General features: G+C 37.9%; 1 protein-coding gene across 2 annotated transcripts in view; it reads left to right on the top strand.

Annotated features, from left to right (window-relative positions):
* The first annotated feature begins 2,855 nt into the window (after window positions 1-2,855).
* The window catches only part of apt (apontic), a 49,758-nt gene continuing 39,871 nt past the window's right edge, over window positions 2,856-12,742 (top strand). The window contains exon 1 of one of the 2 annotated variants that reach the window (XM_065230163.1): window positions 2,856-3,763. The gene's annotated coding sequence lies outside the window, so the exon portion shown is untranslated. Of the gene's footprint in view, window positions 3,782-12,742 lie in introns of both variants that reach the window. The other variant, XM_065230164.1, reaches the window with a different exon arrangement.

Below are 12,742 nucleotides of genomic sequence, written 5' to 3'. Positions count from 1 at the left end.
TGACGCATCTTCGAGGTGAAACATATATCAAATAGATAAGAAAAAATGTGGAGATATATCCATCATTTTCCAGGATGCTTTCAAGAACTGGCTGTGTTGGTGTTAGATTAGATTAGATTAGATTAGCTTAGATTTCGATCTTTTTTCCACCTCTACCTCTGTGTATTCGATGTTTTGCCCATTCGACTTTTTCTCCATTTCGACCTTTTATCCTTTGTCCTTTTGTCTTTCAACCTTTTGTCATAGATTCGGTTCTCCTAGTTTAAGCTCCGCCTCTAAGTGTCTCTACAACGATGATCTGTCGAGTTTCAAGCCAAACCTTGGTTCATATAATTTTCTAGAACTTATGCAAACATTGTAGAAAATAAGCAAAACTTAGCGAATTTTGCAGGAATTCGGAAAAATTGGTTAACTTTCAGGATTTTTTCTTTAACTACATTAGATTTTTTTAAATTTCAAGGACTTTTTCAAAGCTTCAAAATATGACCAAAAATTGATGTTCTGCGATTTTTGTCATTTTTCATGTGGTTTTAAACACTCCAAAAGTTAGCTTTTTTCATGAGCTTTATTTTAAAATTAAATTATAAGTATTGAAGATGCACTTTTTGAGATATTTCAGTATGCCCGGGATGGCTATTTTGACCGTGTACTCTCAAAAAGCCCATTACCAGCCAAGATTTGTAAAATCATGAAGTTTGATACGTCACACGATGGGTTTTGGCTCTTGTCGAGAATTGACCACTTCCCCGGGGCACCGGAGCATGCCCAGAAGGGCTAGTGTGACCGTGGGCTCTCAATAAGACCATTACCGGCCAAGATTAGTAAAATCATGAAGTTTGATATGTCGCAAGATAGGTGTGGTTCTTGTTGAGAATTGGCCACTTCCCCGGGGGTACCAGGACAATGTGATCGTGTATAGCTGTCATTGGTCCAATTACATCATTTGAGGGAAAAAAACAAAATTTTCATCGTGTGTATACTTATTACAGAACAGTAAAGCCGAATACCAATTAAAAGTTACCCCAACGGGAACTGGAACCATGTATTGATCCAAATGTTTTCAGATGGATTCACAAATTTCAATGTATTCCCGACAAAATGCAATTTATTGTGAAAAAAACAAAATGAGAAATTATTTGGTGACAGCTAATTCAATTTTGAAATATATTCAAATTTAGACGTTAGGCACGCAAAGGTTAATAAAACGAACGTTAATGTCTTAACCAATAAAACAAAATCCACACAAATCTCCTGCAATTGGGTAAACAAACAGATGAAACCGATAACAATAAACCAGCGATAGATATTTCTTAGGTACTTTTTAAGTATCTTTAGTTGCTATAGACATCACTGAGAACTTTATTGGTATATGAGGAAAAATCAAGGGGTAAGTCACTCCGAGGGTCACTCGGCACACCAATCTTGGGTCATCTTTTTTGTCAGAGTGCCGCAGGTGTACCGTTTGTGCCGGTTATAGAGCAAGCTGCGACTTCATCAGTGTCAAGTACTCAACAGTGGTGTTGAGTACTTGACACTGATGAAGTCTGCAAGTCGTAGACGAAATACGCGTATCTGTCAAAAGATAAGCAATTATAACGGAAGAACTCAAAGCTTCCTCTTTCTGTTGAGCCCACTCTAGAACCTACATTTCGTATTTAGATCTATAAGTGAATTGCTGGTCTGAGTTCCTCTGGTATATTCAATTGGTCTATGTTCCTGAATATACATTCAAACAGCACGTTATGTTGTAATATCTTCAATGACAGTTATCCAGCAGTGCTCCCATTTTATTTACAACAAACTAATGCCTACGAGATTGTGCCGAAGGTATGCCGAAAGTGTGCCGATGGATGTGTTCAAGCTGTGCCGAATCTAATTTAGGCACAATGTGCTGAGTGACTTACCCCTTGGGAAAAATACAACGTTTAGAGTGGGAAAATACATGACCTTTTCCGATTTGCATAATTACTAGATTATGCAAATCGGAGAAGGTCATGTTTTTTTTTGGAGGGGGGGGGGTAATTAAAACAAAAAAGAAGAAGTTGTCAAAACAAAACAGAAGAAGAAGAACTGCGTAGAATTCCAGAAAATGTTCGGGGGCTTCAGAGAAGATCCATGATCATTAGGAAAATTATTGGAATTTTTGAAAAGTGCATAGAAGTTCAGGGAAGTACTATGATTCTAAGGAAAGTTCCGTGAGCAGTTTTGAAGATTTCGATACAATGTCCAGATAACACGACCATTATCCATACCGAACCGTAACAATTTTCAAATTCTGAATGAGAAGGATTTTCGGGGTTAAACGCTGCCTTTTTCTCGGGTGCACGGGGTTGCCACTGCCGGAGCTGAGGAAAAGAGAGATTCGAAATAAAAGATAACCACCCCGATCGTCTACAAAACCAAAGGAGATCCACAACAGCAGCAACAACAACATCAACAATACCACTAAAAGAGCAGAAAGAAAAAAAAAAAAAAAACTACAGTAAACAAATCGATATCGAATAGGTGGTGATCTTTGCATTTCTTTTCCTCGCTAGAGGCCCCGAAAAATTTTACCCGCACTGCTCCTCCTTGCGCCCATCAGTAGCAGCTAGAAAGAGGAGGTATGTATGCTGAAAATAAAAATCAATTTTAGTCATTAGTAATATTTTATTACGATCGACGAGCACCAACAACGGAGTGCTCGTACAGACAAGCAAAAGCCAAGCAAGCCTCGCCGGGAGAGGAGAGGAGCTGCTGCTACACACATCATCTTCGAATTCAATATTTTGGCACTTTTCGGGTTGCTGTGATCGTCGATAGGCGTGCAAGTAACGAAAATAGTTTGAATTCATTGCTCGGCCGGAGTACATCGCAATCGAAACCTCCACCGCCTGCTACGACGCACCACTCGGTCGGGTTTTGCCTAGGGTATATTCGGATTAGGTGCGAACGCGCGCGCCCCGTACTTGCTGCTCGGGAGATTTACTTTTTTCTTTTTTTTTTTCTTTTGACGGATTCTCATATACACATAATACACAGATTTGTGGTGACTGATGACTGGTTTTGTGTATTGTTACCTCTAGCCGAAGGAGCTTGTCGTTAGTTCTTTTTACTGATATTTGTACCTTCTTTTTTGGCACTTCAATTGATTTTGAACGAATGTACTTGTTGTGAGCAGAGCTAAAGCAAGAGCAAGTTTGGTTGGTCCACAGTCCGGTCTTTTGGCTGCTAGTGGTAGATGCTGCGCGTAGTTTGAGGTAAAGTGGTGATTCTTAAGATAAATAATTGAAGAGTGTATTTTCGGCGAATGTGCTAAAGTTTGGTGAAGTCACGGCTTGCCGCGAAAAATCAGTGAGTGCTCACATGCTGAGTTGAATTGGTTTGTTTTAATCCCAGTGCTCCGAGAGGGAACCGAAGACTAGTCCGTTGGACGGAGAAGATCGCACCGGATTTGGATAATAACACTCTCCGAGCCTAGGAATTTCGAGTACCCAGTGTCAAGTGTCAAGAGCCAAGTCGGATTAAGTGTCGGATTAAAGCAAGTGAGAAGAAGAAGGAGAAGAAACACGGTGGAAAAATAAAAGATTTGAACGCTCGTTCTGAAAGCAGCGTGGCGAACCCTGAATTCAACGGACCCAAAGAACACGTGCTACTTTCATCATCTTCGCGGTCCGTGTGCTACATCCTCCAGCCAGAGTCCGGATTCTAGAGTTAAGCGGCGTCACCAGCGGAAAAAAATGATGTCATTAAACTAAACATCCCCAACAATCGAGAATCGAGGGTGCGTATGACGCTCATGGTAACTCTCTAAGCTATTGAACGTATTATTATTCCATCATTAATTTAAACAGGCATTTTTTTTCTCTTCTCTCTCTCTCTCTATCTGCGGACTCTGTCCAGTCCGTTTTTTACCTCTGCCTGCTCTTCATCCTCCTCATTGTATCTGTCACTTGTACGTTGGACCAGCACAAGTTTCGTTTAGTTGTTCAATTGCCTACCTGCCCAGACTTTCCGCTGGTCCTCCTGCCTATCTGTCTGCTGCCTGTTGGCCTATCCGATGTCTACCAGGCGATTAGAGGAGGAAAAAAAAAGTGATGTGTTGTTGTGATGTGTGTACTCCTCCTAATCGTTCTCCGAAAGGCAAACTTTTTTTTTCTTCGGAGATTACCTACTTGTCCCGGGTTTGGTTTCTTTTCAAGTAGTTTTAGGTTTGGTCATACTTGTGCATAGATTTTATATCTGCAGAGGTGTGTGTAGTGCGGCAGACGGCGAGAGAAAAGGACATTTTAGAGTTTTGCTACACTCTTGCGCATATTAGTTAGATGGCTGGCAGATCGTTGTGGAAATTTTAGTGGCCTGTTAGGTTCCATAGAACTGATTACTCTCTCTCTCTCTCACACACGAAACTAGTATTTAAAATGTGCATGAAGGTATTTTGATAACACTTCATCTTCTGCATCTTGTCTGTTGATGCTTTTATGCGAGCGTTTTACCGGCTCTTAACTCAACATTCTTTGAAGGACTTCCACAGTTGCTTTATAATATTGTTCGTGTGCGTTTTGACGTGGGACTACGTCTTTGTGGACTATACTGGGGTGCAAATCAAAAACATTGTGTGACGAAATAGTGTTAGGTTTTGAACGCTTATAACATGGTCATTTATCAATGAAATTCCATTTAAACCCATCATTTTATTCAGATTGAATGTAGGATTTGTTTGGTGTAAAGGTGATAGTTGTTTGTTAATGGTTAACTATTGAAAATTGATCAAAGTTTTCAGCCGAAATCAACCAATCACCAGTGTTGTCATATTTTTTTCTATTTTCAATCTGTATCATCATAACATTTTTTTTAATCTGTATCTGACTGACAAAAATCTGTATAACTTCTTTATGGTCTTAGCGTGGATCTACGCAAATCTCCCTCAAATTCAACGTTTAGAAAGAGATTGTACAAAGTTTAGAATCTTGAAAAGCGAAGTTTGCTTTCAAAAGAATTTATCTATTTAAGAGATCTCGTAATACTGGAATCTTGATTTCCTAAGTGATTTGTATTTTAAAAAGACTTTCAAAAAATCCAGAAATACAGAAAATCAAGTCCTACTAGCGAGACACAAACCTACTTTCGGATGAATGGCTTTTCAAGGAAGTAACAACAATGAGCCTGGAAAAATAAACGCATTATAAAAAAAGGAAGTAACAATCACATTTCCCTAGAATTTTATTTTTCAATGGCAGAGATTACGAAAATCTATTTCTGGCTATTTGGTTTTGTATTTAAACCCGTGATTTATTTATTTTTTCTTCGCTTGTGTTAAATACTTGCCTAAGATCTGGTTCGGTCCATTTCACCACCCGGTATTATTTATCATATTTTAATATATGATAATTCGTTTGCGCAAATTCATGTGATCAAACTAGATTGCAGCTTTATTTGAGCATTTGGGAGATTAAAATGAGATTGCTCGTGTAACATTTTAAAAGGGCCTATCCTCGTTGATCGATTCTCTTCATCGACTTTCTCTTTGGTTTACCACGGCAACTTAAACGAATTTCTCGCTAAGCTCGTAGCACAGTTCAACAGAAGATGATGTTGGCTTGCGCCTGAAACAACACACTCAAAGAAAAATTCATTTACAGTCGGGTTATTCGCTTGTTGTTGCTCGAACCTATACGACTAAGTGTATAGTCAGTATTTGCTGTTAGTATACGACTGTGCAACACTCTGTGATAGTTCCATCTGTGTTTCTCAATGTGCACTCTCTGTTTTATCAATTGTGTTGCATTTTGTCACAGCACAACATTTTTATTTGGAAGTTTAGTCGAATTGCAAACATTGTTATTTATTCAGATATGACGCTATTCAAACGTCTTTGATTCACCAACTGTAATCAATCAATGTGTGGGTTGCTTGTTCACCAATTTGACAAAACCAAAAATTGAATTAACCATCGTACCTGTCACCATGTGACATAGTTAATTATTATTTTTTTATATTAATTTATTTGTACAGGCTCAATCGAATAAACTTTACAGAGCCGAGTTATCATTTGCATTATACATGATTCATGTCTTAAATCTAGAGTTAAAGGAATTGAACCGATTACTCGCGGTCGTCTCGAGGTTAGTGGAGATTTACAATTTTTTGGATGGGGAAAGGGAGAAGGAGGTTTGAAATATGATTTATTATACAAATATTTAATTAAACCTAAAACATGAGCTTATTTCTATTCATCTTGAAAACAAACATTAAAAAAACTACACGCACAATACACAAACTAAAGTTAATTAAATAATAAGAAAAGGAAACTAATATCCCTAAGAACGAGAAATCAGCCTATTCAAAATTGTCGAAGATAATACAATAATATTTTATTTAATGAAAAATGCTATTTGGGTTTTGTGCTCCAAGAGTGCATTCAAACTGCACAACAGGAAGAGACTATTATAGTGGTGCCGGTTGTGTAGTGGTATGCATAACTGCCTCTCACTCCAGCAGGCCTGGGTTCAATCCCAGTCGGCGCCACCGGGATTTTCTGAGGCATAAAATCTCTGATCACGCTTTCCTTCGGGAAGTAAAGCCTCGGACCCTAGAGTCGGTAGCATCAGCGCGGAACGCAAGATCGAAGGAAAACAAGTCAAGGAAAAAGAAATGAAACGATTATTCATCGGAACTATTAAATATAATAAAGATTGAAAAATATGTTTCACTTATTTGAAAAGTCCGTAAAATCTGTATAAGTTTCTAAAAATCTGTAGTCTGTATGTACAGATATCTGTATCAAAATATTGAGAAAATATGTATGATTACAGATAAATCTGTATATATGGCATCACTGCTCTATACTCAATGTCATTTTTTCTTTGCTTTTCTCTATCCATTGATCTACATCAGCAAACTACAGAAAAAAAAGTGGAGCTTATAATGCTAATCTAAATGATTAACTAAGGGAAACGTAGACAATTACGTAGACAATTTGACTGCCAAGTGCTGTAAAGGGGTATTCGTTGCGTTGTACTCGGAAAACGTATGCATACATTTCTAAACGCGTTTGAGATGCATAAGACCTATTGGATTGTCAAGATTAGTGTGCAATTTGCATTAAATTCCATGTTTTAACTTGACAGCACTACTAGACAGCAGGTTTATGTATTGAGTGAAGTTATTCGGATGGACAAAACCTATCGTATGACTGGTCTCTCAGTTCAGAATTCACTCACCATGCAGCGCTAGTGTCCTTTGATTCAAAAGGCTTGATTAAGCAGTCTACATTCTCTGAAAACGGATCTTATTCAGAGGGTTAGTCACTTTTACTCATTCATATGGAAAAATTTCTAAAAGCGTAGGTTGCTCAAGCGCTGAGACTACACAGAAGGTTGCTGTCTTTAGTAAATTTATTCAGATGGATAAGACCATTATAAGAGATATGGAAAATTTCTAAAAATTTCAGGAACTCAGTGCTGAATACCTGCATTGTTTCTCATACAACTGAGTAGAAGTGACTCTTTCTCTGGGTTATTCTCAATGCCATGTATTGTATACTGTACAAATCAGATCAGAATGTTCATATCTGCTGGTGCATATCCCAGGTAACAATTTGATGCTTAACAAGTGTTGATTAATCGATTTCAATTTAGCCTTAGATTGAATAATTGCTGTACATAGACCACGTTAACCTTTGTTCAGCTTTTAAACATCTAAATCTGGTGATCTTAATCAGCCAAAAGCTTAACAGTAATATACATTTTAAGCTTTTTAAGGCATTAAATAACAGTCTTTTCCAACCCTTGTTCAGCCTTCTAGTTTTATTTCAAAAATAATAATGGAAGACCGCTTCAAATCTTATGCATTTTTATGGAACTGCTTCAACTTGTTGCCGACTAATTGGATTAACATATTTATATTGTTAATATGAGTCTAAAAATTACCTTTGCATTTCGGGATTCAAACCGGCAGTCGCTGAATCATAGGCGTCAACCATACCTACTGGACTATTTAGGAATACATATGTGTGGTAAAAGGTATGATCATTAACTTGAAGCACGTCAAATTTAAGTTAAATAACAGCACCCGGAAGAGTATTATACAGCAATGCAGAATAGTAAGCAACAATTGGTGACAGTTAAACATTCCTCTAATTTTCAAGTGCACTTAACATAATGTGTACACAAGCACGCGATTTATTTTGATGGTCATTTGGATGCTATTTTAGTGCCATAATTGAGTAATATTTTTGGAATACGGTCTGAAAATTCAGTACAATATAAAGTGGTGAACAGTCAAGACACAGAAGTACAAATGTTAATACTTCCGACATCCTCGCAGACCACTTCTACCTGAAGCTATTCCTAAAAATATCTTTTTTCTTGACTCTACTGCTGCCACTGCCTGTAATTAGAAAGGTAGGCAGTGAATTTAGTAGAACCAAAATGCCGGACATGGAACGAGTGACACAGGCACTGACGACATTTAACAAATCAAGCTTTCAAAATATGTGTAACGCAGTGCTGATTTGTGGAGTTGTGTTAAGCTTGAATAAGGCTTGTTCAATCTTTGGATCAGCTAACCTATTGAGGTTGGATTATGGGGATACAATTCGCTTCATGCACTACTTATCAACTATATAATTAGCCTGATGTTAATCAGCTTTGTACACCTTAAATCAACCAATAATCAGCTTCTGTTCTTAATGTTCAGCTTGTATTGTTACTTGGGATGTACCATTTGACTTCCGATTGCTTGCTCTAACTTGACTGCTCTGCTACATAGAAGGTTGCTGTCAGATGAATACGACACATTTCGAATTTTATTAATCCGTTCCAACTGGAATCATTCGTCTGGCTTCAACTTTAATTTTATTTGCCGTTACTTGGAAAATGGTAGCTATACACAGCATACATTTATTATTTGTTTTTGTTAATCATCCATATTCTTGGCTTAGTTCGAACCGTTCTAACCATATTTATCATACACGAATATGCAATCTTTTTCAAAAGGAAAGAGGATAAAGAATAATGAAAGCTATGAAAACTATCTATATATCTAGAACTAAATGTTGTATATATGAGATTTAATCCATTCTATTCGGAGTGTAATATGCAACAATCAAACTGAAATTCCATTAATTGAATTAGAGCGTTATTTATTTTATAGATTTTAAATTGAGGACAGGTAAACTGAATTTAAGTTAACTAAAATAAGTTAGGCCACTTGTCTGTCATAGTTCTGCAACATAAAGATTTGTGATGTCAGCTGCACTTTGATTTCTAAAGTTGTTTTGCCATGACTAACATCAGTAAGTTTCTGAAATTTCAATGAAAATTCTCAAACAAAAAATGTTTCTCTAAAACAATTGAATCTCTCCGCCATAAAAAAAATCGTTATTTTTTCCAGTGCTCCATCATTCGTTTTAAATTAGGTTTCTTAAGCAAAGAAGAGAGTAAAAGTTGCATTTTATGATAACGCAACACACAGTTCTCTCTTCCTTATCAGAAGACGGTACTTTTTTTCCTTGATTTGTTTTCCATCGATCTTGTTTTCCGTGCTGCCTATCAATCTCTCAACTCATGAACCGGGGATCAACGGCTCAACTTCGTGATCAGAGATGTTATGCCTCAGAACATCCCGGCGGCGCCAACTGGGATTGAACCCAGGCCTGCTGGGGTGAGAGGTTAAGATGGTACTTTCAATATTGAAAAAAATGTTATTTATATGTAGGGGAAGAAGGGGTATAACGATCATACGGGGTGTTTTTCTCCAATTTGAATGCAAAAATGGAAGGAAAGCGCGATTGGTTCAAGCGGAACGATGTGCAACTAAGTAGTTCTCGATTATGCCGACTTGGTTAAGCAAAACGTTGTTTTTTGACGTAGGACTACGTCTTTGATTTCTAAACCGAAAATGGAGCATGTAACAAATTTAAACAGATTTTGAACGTTAATAACTCAGCTGCCCCTGGTCCAATTTCTATAATTTTACCACCAATCGATCAGAAATATGGCTACACATCGATAACAATGCTTTTGAATGTTGATTTTCAACAAGAAACTATTGAAAAACTGGTAAAGTCCAGCATTGTCCAAAAGCGTCGAAATAACTGACAAATCCACCAATTACCTACATGCATATGCTGCTTCCCCAGCACAGTCGTCAGAGAGTAGTAAGTAGACGAAACAAGCAGAAGTGGCATTCGCCTTTGATCCTCGGGCGCGTGTGAATAGGGAGGATGGAATTGCGTAATATTTTGCACACTCATCGCCATATTCAGAACCAAACGCAAATTCTTCGAGATAACCACCATCCGTCGTCTGGCTCGCCGTGGTGGTGTCAAACGTATCTTTGGTCTGATCTACGAGGTGTGCTGAAGGTGTTCCTGGAAAATGAGGTCCGTGATGCTGTCACCTACACTAAACACGCCAAGCGTAAGTGGCCATGGATATCCTCTTCAATAAAACAGCCGTTTTCAGGGCCATCAAGCCACACTAAATGCTCTCCAGAGTTGTAATCTTGTAACCAAACTTGGAAGCAGGGGTGCAAGTGATTTTGATTGATTCTCTTAATCAACTTTCTCTTTGAAAAAAAAAATACTACAAATTTGGTACGCCTACAATTCAAAAACGGAAAGAGTTGAGAAAATAGATAATTGATCGATTAAAAGAACTAAATGCTCTTCACATTTATTCCGTCCACTAGCGGTCCTACGTCAAGCTTCCGTTCGTGCCCCTAGGCACAGACCCTTCTACTTTTTTTTAAGAAAATAGAGATACAATTATCACCTCTTATTTGCACATTTTTCAATAGTTTTTTTTTACGGAAATTAAGAACAGTTTTTATTTAAACAGATTCGTAAAGTTATTTCCTATCGATTGGTATATTTGGATTTCAATATCATCTATCAATAACAAACTTATAAGCGTTCAAAGCCTAACACCTTTTCATGATGGTCGCAATTTTAGATTTCCGATTTACCCCCTGTACCTTCCCGTAAGACGTAGTCTACGTCAAAAATCAAGAAAAATGTGAAGGCTCTATAAGTTCTGTTCCCATCTTGCGCAAGGACCAAATCAAAACAATGAACATCGCTTCAAAGTAGAATTAAATGAAGGCCAAAATGCTTTTTCGTAGCTTTATGTCTCCGGGTTTGAAAGGTTGCGAGCGACGGCAGTTGACTATTCTGCTGTACGGGGCACCACCGTCGGGTTTGAATGGCTACAGCATCAACTTGATGATAAATGGCGTGTTGTGATCAGAGCTGGTAAATATCACGGCTGTCATGTGACGATGAGAAAACAGGTTCTCTCACTATTACGAGACGAAACTACCTATCATTAGCTTTCTTGTCATTTTTCAATGATCAAGCACTCATGAGAATAATTCTTATGCGGTTTTGACATCAACATATCTAACTGATTTAGATTAATTTAAGCAAACAACCGTATCTAGTCGGTAGAGTGAATACATTTTTAAGATTTCCTCGGTACATGTAACTTTAATAGCATTAAATGAGGTAGTAATTACGATGATCAAAACACAGTCACGTTCTTTCATGACAAAAAATTCGATGAGATTGTGAAGAAAATCTCTATCATCGTTTTCTCATCCAATGATAGTGACAGAAGTATCTCTGTAAATATCGCGTGAGATCTTTCATTGAAAATGACATTTGCCAGCCCTGGTTGTGATATGGATAGACAGCAGTTTTTGCTTCCTGCAAAATTTATCGTCGTTGTTGGTGGTTACAACAACTCGGTCGTAGATGGTATGATGTGATATGAGGAGCTTGGTGGCCTTAGAGTGACCGTTTTTGCTTTCTGAGCAGAACATCAAGGGTTCAATCTGTGACCACGTCACATTCAAGATTCGTTAGTCGCATTATTTGTTAATTGCCATCCTAAAATGTATTACATTGAATGTTAATTTATTTCCTCTCATTCTCCGCGACGAACACCGCAGTGAATGATATAAGTTGACGACGATGCTATTCGACGACGATTGTTTATCTTTTTATGTCGTGTTTTTTCTAGGCTTTTAACTATACCACCAAGATTTTTATTTATGGTATTGTAGAACGACGCACACACTTGCCACGATTCTCTCCAGTTACCGTTCAGCAGAAAAAAGCATATGAAATTGAGTTATCGTACTATGAGCGATTCTTATTCGCTTTTAGCGCAGTGAAGAAAGCACAGGTCTGCTTACCGCAACGTTCGTGATTCGAGTTCAGTCGGCAACCTTGTTTCTATTTTCTTCGAAATAATTCACTTCACTCACTAATACACTCCACATTTTTCAGTCTCCATTTTTTGCATTGGACCACAGCTCGGTATATCTCATTCTCCGTTTATGCGGTCTCCACTAACATCCTGCGACGATGAATCCCTCATTATTTTAAGCAAATCGTACATCCTCCAGATCAAAAGTGGTGGGTTGCAATATAAGGTGCTCGTTTGCCTAACGGCTGACATTTTTGCTTACTGAGCAGCAGACCGTGGGTTCAACCCCAAGCTTTTTCGCGTTATAGGATCGTTGGGACACCAATTCAGCTTATCGTTAATCAATACGAGCCTTTTATCCAGTGCAAACCCGACTTGCTATCTTGGAAGTGCAGAGGATTTCTCGGTTTCCAACAATGCGAGTGCTTGGAAGCACAGTTGTACACACCAACTGCTCATTTATTAATGACTTTTCACTCAGTTGTTGAAATGTAGTTTTCTTTAAAGTAATTGATAGATTAGGATCATAGTTTACTGTAGACATGCAA

Source organism: Ochlerotatus camptorhynchus, unplaced genomic scaffold (assembly GCF_037179485.1).
Source record: "Ochlerotatus camptorhynchus isolate MF236.1 unplaced genomic scaffold, CSIRO-AGI_Acam_v1.1 ptg000328l, whole genome shotgun sequence".
NCBI lineage: Eukaryota > Metazoa > Arthropoda > Insecta > Diptera > Culicidae > Ochlerotatus > Ochlerotatus camptorhynchus.
This window is presented reverse-complemented; position numbering and strand designations above follow the sequence as displayed.